Raw genomic sequence first — 10,921 nt, forward strand, 5'->3', positions numbered from 1 at the left:
TGTGAAATAAACCTCCTGCCTTCCAAGATCTCCTAGGGCCACTTGGTTCTTACTCAGGTGATCCCGAGCAAGTTCTGTAATGAATTAATAGTATGACTTGTACCCGGGATTACGTATGAGAGGCCTAACTTCGTTAGAGTTCATGAGAGTTGTAGGAGCCGACATTGTAATTAGAATTACCTGTATATCTATAAGTCCTAGGTTTTGTGTCCTGGCCAAAATTCCCTGGTCCTAAGTTTCGTGGAGTTATAGCCACAACTTTTTCAGAAAGCTAAAATTGTTCGCTGGTGGATAAATGTCTTATAACTCTGAGAAGTATTTTTTTATTCAAGAAGATTTATTAAGTGAATCAAAACCTTGTTAATAATTCGTGTAAAGATTAATCTCTTGATGTGGTACGTAAACTATGTAAACTACATAGGTTAGATAAATATCTTTAAGATTCAGCCTCATGATGGAATATGTAAAAGTAGACATGTAATCAAACATACAAAATATAAATAATTGATTTCAGCTTTCTGATTTCAAGTTAAAAAGTGTAAGCTTATTTAATGATGTTTGTAAACATCTTGAAATGATTAAAAAATGTGGTTCACTATATTCATAAATTTTAATTGTTAGATATATTGGCACTCACTGCTTAAATTGTTTTATTTGCTAGGTTAAATATTTAAAGTATTTATAAATGAAAGTTGAATATACTGAATGTATAAATACAGTTTTAAATGTTTAAAGATATTAAATGAATGAACTTTGAAAATGAACTGATTATTAAATGTATTTATTTTTTGTTTATAATGTTTTTCTGTTTTTTATTTAATTTTGAGAGAGAGAGACAGCACGAGCAGGGGAGGGTCAGAGAGAGAGGGAGATACAGAATCCGAAGACAGGCTCCAGGCTCTGAGCAAGCTGTGAGCACAGAGCCCCACATAGGGCTCGAACCGATGACCCATGAGATCATGACCTGAGCTGAAGCTGGGCGCTTAACCAACTGAGCCACCCAGGCGCCCCTATTCTTTATTTTTAATATTTATTTATTTTTGAGACAGAGAGAGACAGACCATGAGTGGGTGAGGGGCAGAGAGAGAGAGAGATGGAGTCACAGAATCTGAAACAGGCTCCAGGCTCTGATCTGTCAGCACAAAGCCTGATGCAGGGCTCGAATCCACAAACCATGAAATCATGACCTGAGCCAAAGTCAGACACTTAACTGACTGAGCCACCCAGGCTCCCCTAAATGTATTTATTATTTTTAAGTTGATTGAACATTGATCAAAAGCCTTCTTGAAAATAATTGCTAAATTTTACTACTTATGAAAATCAAAAAGCTTCAGTAAAATAAGATTTTGAGCTTAATACCATAATAAATTTATTAATTTAAAAGATTAAGGAAACATCAAAATCATTTCCGTGCTCAAAAACCCACCAAAAAATTTAACATTGGCACTCTAAATCATCTTAGATATTCAGCCTGTTTGACAAGATGAGGGAAATAGATTCCAAAAACTTGTCTGATGGAGTTATATAACCTTTAAGCATTTCCTCATCCCACTTGTGCAGCCAGGACAGATTGAAAGCCTTGAGGCAAGACTGAGGCCCCCATTGGCCTCTTTGAGAGTACCCTGGGTTTAGAGAAAGTCTGAGAAATTAGTTGTCAATGCCAAGCTGGGTGTCAGCAACCAACTGTGCAGCACAAAATATTTGAAAGTCAGAAATCAATTATGTAAATCACAGTTGAGGAATGGATAAAAGTGTTAGAACTTGCAATGGGAGAGAAGCCAGGCAGATGGACCAGAACCCTAAAAGCAGACAAGAAGCTCCCTGAGAGCAAAAAAATAAATACTGTTTCTATTCACTGCTGTATTCACAGGCCTTCCAGGCAGGCATCACGTCTTATTTATCTTCTTAGATCACCAGTTAGCATGGTTCCAAGCATAAAAAAGGTGCTCAAATATCTGTTGAATGAATGTAAGACAAGATAACAAGGCTTCAGAAGTATCTAATAGGCAAAAACTATTGGAGAGGAAAATGTAAAAAGAACGTTGTATTTACAAATAACCAAAGAAATTAACATTCTGCCCCTTGATCTTCCTAATACTGTGGTTAGCATTCATTCATCAGGTAACTGGAAATAAGGATGATTGCTTTGAGAAAAACAACAACAACAACAATGTTATTTCCACTCCATGGATAAGCTTGTTAAAGGTCTTATCACAAACGAGTTGTGTTTTAATTTGGGGGAAATTTTAAAAAAAGATGATTGGCAGGGCTCATAGATAGAAGCTGCTTCTGATCAATAATATCTCTAAACCAAGCGCAATCATCACTAAGGGCCTCCATAGACCCTCAGCAAGCCTGATTTCTGGAATAGAGAGTATTTATCGTTCCCTGAGACCAGTATTCCTGGGAGTGTGCTCTATATGCCATAAACCCTGTAGAATGGTACTAATGATAAATTGAGAAACAGATGTCCATACAATGTTGCTTAAACAATTAATTCCTAAGCCTAAAGTATTTGAACAAAACTAACTTTTTTTAACTCCCTGGAGGAGCCTATATCCAACTTAAAAAGACAAATAAGCAAACAAACAAAAACAGATATCAATAGATGTTACCCTCTGACAAATAAAATAAGAAGAGTTTCCTCTCATCAACTAATTTGAATGAATGCAGTTAAACAAAACGTGGCTTTTTTCTTTGCAGAACACCTCAGAGTCAATAATATTTTTATTCTCACTGTGAATTTTGAAAGAAAATATGCTGTTGTTTCCTAAAGTTTTTGACCCTTTATTCCAAAATAACTTGAAGATATAATGCTTCATAGAACCTGCTTAGACCCTTGAAACCAACCCCAACTTAGGTTTGAAAATCAATTAGCAAACAATTCTTCACAGGATCTAACTGAAATTTGACTTTATGGGAGGAAAATTTTATTTAATGCTTTAGTTCATTGATTTCATTATTGGTAAAATTCCCCCTTGAAATACCACTATCATAGGAGAATGATGCAATTTCACAGAGAAATTTTAAATGTAATGCCAATTTTTAAGGACTTCACAATAGTAGTTGAAGTCTGCATGTGGTGCTCACATTTTTCAAAGAACCTTCCCTCATTTATTAAAGTCTCTCCGGTGCCCCTGTGAAGTAGTCATGACGCAAGTATCCATTAACAGCAGTAGAAACAGAGCTGTGGCATCTTGTGGAAACGTCACATCTCTGCTCTGTCTCTTGATTTCAAGGCCAGGCTGTAGTATCTGTTTCTGAGTTGGGTTTTTCCATCATTAGCTGTGCAAATGTTTATTGTTACTCTTTATAAGTATAGTATAAAAGGAGCCATCATGACACTGAAATGCAGATTTGAACAATTAAATTTATACTTGAAAAAATTTTTCACATACAGAAAAAGCAGGATAGTAATCATCCTAGCACCTTTGATTAGAATTTTTTTCTAAATGCATTGCTCTCTCACTCAGAATATCAAAGTAATATTTCTCCTACTTTTGTGTACTTTGTTTCCTAAAACACTTTTCTCAACTTTTGTGGATCACACAATCAATCAATGAAACCAATTCCCCTCATTGGTCTTTATCTTGAACATTAAGCTAGCCAGCTTGTTCTGCAAAAATACATCCTATCATGATTTAAATGTTTTCTATGTAATTTCTCTTTCTGAAGTTTGGGCAAAATGTCAGAGAGGCTGGTTCTTACTCATACAGGATATCAGCATCAGGACCAAAAAGCATGTGAAATTCTTGATTCTCCAAGTGGCCAAATCAAAACCACTCACCAAACATCTGTTTGTATAATGGATATTACAGGAAATGTTTCATTCCTAAAGATCCCCCAAATCAAGTTGACAACTCCATGCTTTGAGCACCGAAAGGATTCTAAACTAATGACAGCTGCCAATATAAATTCCCCAGTATCTCAATTACCTCTCTATAGATTATAAATATGAAATTGTTAATGCTTACAGGATAGGAATCTTATTTTATTCATTTTATATTTTTCAAGCAATTGGAACAGTGTCTGGCCCAAACTATGGGTTCAAGAAAGGTTTATTGTTCTTATCAACTTCTCTGCCTGATAGAAGTAAGTGAGTTTCCATCATTTTTTGGGCCCAATCCCAGCACAAAGCTGGAAAAATCTGGCTCCATGACACATAAAATTCCTTTTCCCCAAAATATTCAGAGCATCCGATTAGCTGATGACACACAAGCCCGAGATGAGAGAGCACCCATTAGAGTTTCGGTATTTTGGTTTTATAAAAACCTTGAGAAATTTTGTTTTGAAGCTGATAGTTTCAAAAAAGTTCTTTGAATTTTTTAGAACATTTCAATCACTGCTTTTCAAGGGAAATTTTAGTAATTTTTTCCAGCTGAATGGAAAGCTGTGCTATGCAAACAACAAAGATATTTTTCTTTTGAAAGTTATTCATGTCCTGCTTCTAGGATTGCCAGGGGAATTGAATTTTCAAAAAAAAAATAAATTTAACCAAACAGAATTATATTGTGCTAGAAACAACCTAAACTCTAAAGTTCAGAAGTTTTATGTTTCTTTCTCAACTTGGAGCCCATGGTTTTCACACGGGTTCTTAAGTTAGCCAGATAAGTTTGCATGATGTATAGCCAAATTTATGTTATTTTGCAATGTGTATTTGTTTTCCTTTTTTAGTCTCATGCAGATAATATAAAAGGATTGGAATTGGCACATGTCCCTCAGCAATAGGGCAAACTCACGTGTGGAATAAAACTGTACTCAACATTTGCATGTGTGTGTGTGTGTGTACCCATGCATGTGTGAATATGCATATACATGCATGGGGAGGAGCAAAGAGAGAGGGAGAGAATCTTAAGCAGACTGCATACCCAAAACAGAGCCCCATGCAGGACTTGATCTCATGACTGTGAAATCAAATCAAGAGTCAGACACTTATCTGACTGAGCTACCCAGATGTTCATATACTCACCATTTTCTAACATGCCCTTTTTCATCACTTTTCTTCTTGTATGTTAATTTTTTTCATAATTGCATGTGTTATTATCCGTATTTTCATTACAAGAATATTGAAGCTCACTGGCAAATAGCTTAGTAGAACAGCTCTGCCTCAAATCTAGAACTGTTAAGCTCCAAGGCCTAGCTGCACTCTACTTTCCAGTTCTCAAACTTAGGTATGCATAACATCACCTGAGATAGTTTCTATAGACACAGATTCTTGGCACTGTTTCAGGGATTGTGACTCAGCGTCTTCCTTAGGCTCAGAAATCTGAATTTTTATCCATGATCCCACATGGCTCTAAAGCAAGTCATCCACATCCCGATTAACTGGATGTCATTCCAGTGAAATTTTGATTATACCTGCTTTCTCTCGGCTGCTCCTACAGATGAAGCAAGATTATACACATCCACGGTCTCAGCCCCACCATCAAGCACTACATGGTCTACACTAGAGGAAACCCTGTTCTCTGTTTGGATCATGGTTTCCTTAGCATGTTAAATGAGAAAAATCATATTTTCCTTACCTCAAAGGATTGATACAAAGATAGAATGACATAATAGATACCACACATTTATAACAGCAGAAAATACTATTTAAATGTATTAAAGATATTTTAAAGACAAAAATATAAAACAGGTTTATTTGTGTGCTTTAATACAGGGTTGTCTGATCACATTTTGCCAAGAGTAACTAGACAGTCTGCATTCATAACCAGTTCAACTTACTTAGCCTTCATTTATAACCACTGTGGAGTGTAGAAAATCCTTTAGTAATGTGCACATACATGCACGCACACACACACACATACACACACACATACACATACAGTTGCCACTGCTAAGTTAGTGGCAGATTTTCCACTGTCTCTACTCTGGACATCATCGAAAGGTTAAAGATGTCTCTTTTTAAGACAATGCAGGTGAGTTAACATCCAAGTTACCAACTGTTACACTCCCACCAACCCCCGTGGCCATTGTAGGGCCCCAAGAGGACTTCTCCTCAGTCATGAACTTAGTATGGACTTCCACTACTCCTTATAGTAGAAAGAAGTTTCTGAAACAATTGGTATGACAAAAGAGACTGACACCAAACAGACACAGCTTGATTTCATGGCACACCACATGGAATTTTTCTAAAAATGAAGAAACTTTAGCATTTCCTTGTTATTTGGGGCTACAAAGCCATAAGCCTCCCACCTATCCTGGTTGGCTTTGAAATGAGCAGACCGGCTGGAAAACAAGAGGCAATTTGCATGTGAAGAATAAACAAACAGAAGTCTGCTGTATACCGTGTCAAAAAAAAATAGAGCCGATGTCTTTGTTTAGAAAGGAGAAGCAGCAAAGTTTAGCAGGTTAGCAACACAGCACTTTCCCCGTCCTGCTTCCTTCCTAATGCAAATTTGGAATAAATCTGACTTGGCCTCAATACATCATCAATAGCCTTCTCTCAGGCCTTACTGATTCAAAGCTTTTTCCCACTCCAATATATCAGGCCCACTGTATCAAATTTCTTAAACAATGATCTCCCCACCTCCCCTGCACCACAATCATGAAATCTCTTCATGTTCTTTAGCATCGAGTCTGTATTCCTCTGCTTGGCATTCCCTGCCTGCCATAATTTTTTTCCACTGTCAGGTTTCCAATTATTCCTCAATTTGCACTCACCTCCCCACCCCACCCCCACCTCCTGACCTATACACATTCACACAGCCTGATAAGGTCAGAATCTTCAGTGTCCCACCAGTTCAGATGCACTCACCTTTGCCTCCTTGTTTCCACTGCTACTCCAACCAGGCAAAAAGTATACAGTGCGACTCTGTGTGCTGAAGTGACTATTCAAGGCTCAGTGGGAAAATTCCAAACGTTAAGATTTAAGGAGCTGGTCTCTGATACGGGGAGCAAAACATATATTCACACATAAGTTCACAAATACATGCAGAAAAGACAGCTTATGTGGTCACTCTGGCCAGAAAACTGAGTTCTGTGCAGAAGTGATACAGATATCTCTTTCAGGCATGCCTCATAAAAACACGATATTTACACTCTTTCTTCTATCTTCCAACCAGCTACAGATGATGCAAAAGAACTTTGTGACAGTGCAATCTAACAGAAATACAAATCACATGGGATTTTAACTCTTTTAGTGGCCACCCAAAAAAGTTTAAAAATAGAGGTGAAATAATTTTAAGAACGTATTTTATTTAACCTAATATATATGAACACATATATATAACATTATCATTTCCACATGTAATTTAAAAAACTACTAATTCAATATTTTAAATTTTTAAAATTCTCCTGAGCTTTCAAGATCTATATGTATTTCACACTTGCAGTACATCTTAGTTCAGCAGTATTGCACTTACAAATACTCAGTAAGCACACGCAGACTAGTGACAACAATGTTGGACAGCATGGCTCTAGGGGATGGTGAAGTCCCAAGACGGAAGGAGCCTTTTCTTAGCTTATTCCACCATTAGCACTTCCGGTAAAATGTTGAATAGAAGAAGTGAAAGCTGATGACCTTAAGGGAAAAGCATTTAGCCTTTCACAATTAAGAATGATGTTAGCTCTAGGGTACATATAGATGAACTTACTAGGTTGTGATAGTTTTCCTCTATTCCTAATCTACCAAAAGTTCTAACTGATATTAGATTTTATTAAATATTATTCTGTATCTATTGACATAATTAAATGGCTTTCCTCTTTTGTTGGTTATAAAGGTGCATTCCATTGATTGATTTTAAATGTTAAACCCAACCTTGCATTCTGGAATTGGACCTGTAACTCATTAAGTAACATCCTTTTCATATATTATTGAATTTCATTTACTCAAATTTTGTTTAGAATTTTTGCATCTATGTTCACAAGGGATTTTGGTCAGTAGTTTTCCTTACTTCCTATATATTTATCTAGTTTTGGTATGAGGGTAATGCTGGCCTCATGAAATGAGTTGGGAAGTATTTCTTCCTCTTCAGTGTTATAGAAAATTTTGCTTAGAATTGGTGTTAAACGTTTAGTTACATTCACCAGTAAAGTCATCTGGGCCTAGAGTTTTCTTTGTGGAAAAGTTTTTAACTTCAAAATTCAATCTCTTTAATACATATAGAGATATTCAGGTTATCTATTTCTTCATGATTAAGCTTTGGTAGTTTGTGCATTCCAAAGAATTTGTCAATTTCATCAAAGATGTCAAAGTTATTGACAGAGTTGTTGATAACATCCCCTTCTTGTTCTGGTAATATCTGTATAGCTTTAGTGATATTACCTTTCAGATTTCTGTTATTCATAATTTGTGTCTTTTCTGTTCTCTTCTCATTAGTCTCTCCAGATGTTTCTCAATTGTATTGATCTCAAAAAAACAACTCTTAATTTCAATTCTTCTCTCTACTGTGTTTCTGTACTGTATTTCATGGATCTCCACTCTGGTCTTTAATATTTACTTTTTCTTTGGATTTAATATTTGCTTCACTTTTTCTAATATTTTTTAATGTGGAAGCTAAGGTCATTGATTTCAGATTTTTTTTCTTTACTAATATAGGCATTTAATGCTCTAATTACCCCTTTAAGTCTTGCTTTAATGGTATCTCACAGATTCCATATTTGGTACTTTTGTTTTCTCTCAGTACAAAATACCAATTTTTCTTTAGATTTATTCTTTGATCCATAGGTTATTTAAAAGTATGTTGTTTGAGGCATACCTAGGTAGCTCAGTCAGTTAAGGATCCAACTCTAATTTTGGTTCAAGTCATGATCTCGTGGTTCCTGAGATCAAGCCCCGAGTCCAGCTGTGCACTTACAGCACTGAGCCTGCTTGGGATTCTCTTTCTCCCTCTTTCTCTGGCCCTCCCCCACTTGCAGTCTCTCTATGACTTTCTCTCTCTCTCTCTCTCTCTCAAAATAAATAAATAACCATTTTTAAAAAAGTATGTTATTTGAGGGGCGCCTGAGTGGCTCAGTCAGTTAAGTGGCCGACTTCAGCTCAGGTCATGATCTCGCGGTTTGTGGGTTCGAGCCCCAAGTCAGGTTCTGTGCTGACAGCTCAGAGGCTGGAGCCTGTTTCGGATTCTGTGTCTCCGTCTCTCTCTGCCCCTCCCCCACTCATGCTCTGTCTCTCTCTGTCTCAAAAATAAATAAACTATTAAAAAATTTTCAAAGTATGTTATTTGATTTCCAAATCTTTGGTTACATCCCAGAGATTTTCAGTTATTAATTTCTAATTTAATGCCCTTGTACCAACATATTTTGTATGACAAATGCTTCTAAATTTATTTGAACATGTTTTATGGCCCACCTATGGTCTCCTCTAATAAATATTTTGTGTGTAGTATAAAGTATACTTCTATTGTTAGATACACTGTTCAAAAAATATTGATTAGATCAAATTGGTTGATGGATTTGATTTTTCATTTGTTTTGTCAGTTATTGTGAGGGGATGTAAAATCTCTATTTATAAATGTGGCTGTCTATTTTTTTAGTCAGTTCTATCACTGTTTGTAGTTCTGTTATTATGTATATAAACATATAGGATTGTTATATCCTTTTTAAAAATTTTTTTATAGTTTATTTATTTTTGAAACAGAAAGAGACAGAGCACGAGTGGGAAAGGGGCAGAGAGAGAGGGAGACACAGAATCTTAAACAGGCTCCAGACTCTGAGCTTTCAGCACAGAACCTGATGTGGAGGCTCCAACCCATGAACCACAAGATCATGACCTGAGCCAAAGTCAGATGCTCAGCCAACTGAGCCACCCAGGCACCTCGGGATTGTTATATCCTCTTTTTTAAAAAAATGTTTAATGTTTATTTATTTTTGAGAGACAGATTGTGAGCAAAGGAGGGTCAGAGAGAGGGAGACACAGAATCAGAAGCAGACTCCAGGCACTGAGCTGTCAGCACAGAGCCTGACATGGGGTTTGAACCCACGAATTGTGAGATCATGACCTGAGCTGACGTTGACCGCTTAGCCGACTGAGCCATTCAGGCGCCCCTGTTATATCCTTTTGATGAGAAGACTCCTTTATCATTATGAAATAACCTTCTTTATCACTGGTAATAGTCTTTGCTCTGAAATCTATTGCTTCTGATATTAATACAACCACTGGGGATTGTTGGTTTTTAATTACTATTTCCATGTTATATATTCATCTAACCTTGCAAATTGGCTGTGTCTTTATGTTTGAAGTGTTTTTGTTGTATACAGCATATTGTTAGGTCTTGTTTATTTTATCCAATCTGACCATTTTTGCCTTTTAATTGACCATATATATATTTAATGTGATTATTAATACATTTTATCTGTCATCTTGCTTTTTGTTTTCTAACTCCCCAATCTGTTTTTCTCCCATTTTCCTGCCTCCTTTTGGATTATGTGGGGTTTCTCTATAACTCTGTTTTATCTTCTTTGTTGGTTTATTTGCCACAATGTCTTATCCTATAATATGTGACTTTATTTATGTCTTTATACATCCCTAACTTATCATAGTCTACTTTCAAGTGATAGTAGACACCTTATATAATGTAAGAACCGTCAAATATCCCTCTCACATGTCTCCACTCCCAACTGTATGCTATGGCTAACACACATTTCACTTTGATGCGTTATAACCCCATACAATCTTGGGATTATTTATGTTAAAATACTCCTGTTTTAAGGTGATTTAAATAACAAGAAAGTATTTGTGTTCAGTCATGTTGTTACCATTCCTGATATTCTTCATTCCTTTTTCCATGTTTCATCTGATATAATTTCCCTTCTGCCTGAAGAACTTACTACAATATTTCTAGCAGTGAGGATCTACTGATAATAAATTGTTCAAGTTTTATTATGTCTGATTAACAGATAATACTCTGATTAATGGCCCAGGTTAACACACGTGCTCAAAGGTAACTTTGTAAAAGTCCCTTCTTGCTTTTTTGTTCTA

Source organism: Suricata suricatta, chromosome 7 (assembly GCF_006229205.1).
Source record: "Suricata suricatta isolate VVHF042 chromosome 7, meerkat_22Aug2017_6uvM2_HiC, whole genome shotgun sequence".
NCBI lineage: Eukaryota > Metazoa > Chordata > Mammalia > Carnivora > Herpestidae > Suricata > Suricata suricatta.